This window comes from Triturus cristatus, chromosome 5_1, assembly GCF_964204655.1.
Source record: "Triturus cristatus chromosome 5_1, aTriCri1.1, whole genome shotgun sequence".
Lineage (NCBI taxonomy): Eukaryota > Metazoa > Chordata > Amphibia > Caudata > Salamandridae > Triturus > Triturus cristatus.
In genome coordinates this window covers 78,725,986-78,726,721 of record NC_140587.1, presented here as the reverse complement: position 1 = coordinate 78,726,721, position 736 = coordinate 78,725,986, and positions in this window count along the sequence as shown.

The following is a 736-nucleotide window of genomic DNA, read 5'->3' as shown; positions in this document are numbered from 1 at the left end:
AAACTTCGCTGTTCCCAGGGAGTTTTTAGGCCCACGTCGATCTCTTTGCTGGTTTTTGTTAAGCAGCATACATTACATGAGCCGCACGGAAAGTGTCCAACCACTTCAGGTAAGTTCCATAAAGTGTTCGTCTGTTGTCTTGTATTCATTATTTTCTTCTTGGGACGAGTGTGTACTAATGAATCCCTTATTGATTTCCCTCTTTTAAAGGCAAACATGGGTTTTTCCATTTTTAAACCACCTGAGTTTAGTGTTTTCCAGTGTCGCAGGACGATTCCTTTTATTTTGTTGGATTCCGTACCATTGGTGGTAACACACACTATTCTTTTATTTTCAGGTTTTTCATAGGATTCCAGTAATCCATCTCGGGTGTTGTTCTTAGCCCTTTTGTATGCCTGTTTTATCAATCTTTTGGGATACGATTTTGTTGTCAATTTTTGTGTAAGCTTCTTTGCATGGGTTTCATAGGTTTCTTTGTCTGTACAGTTTCTTCGTAATCTTAAGAAATGTCCCACCGGCAGATTGTCTTTTAAGGTCTTCGGATGGAAACTATTGTACCTTAATAAGTTGTTCACATCGGTTGGTTTATAAAATACTTCTGTTTTTAGTGTACCCTTACTTGGCCAAATTTTCAAATCCAAGAAGGTGATGGAATCTTTTTCCAAAGTCATTGTAAACTTGAGGTATTCATCCCTAGAGTTCAGCCATGCAAGGAAATCTTTTGCTCTGTTTTCAC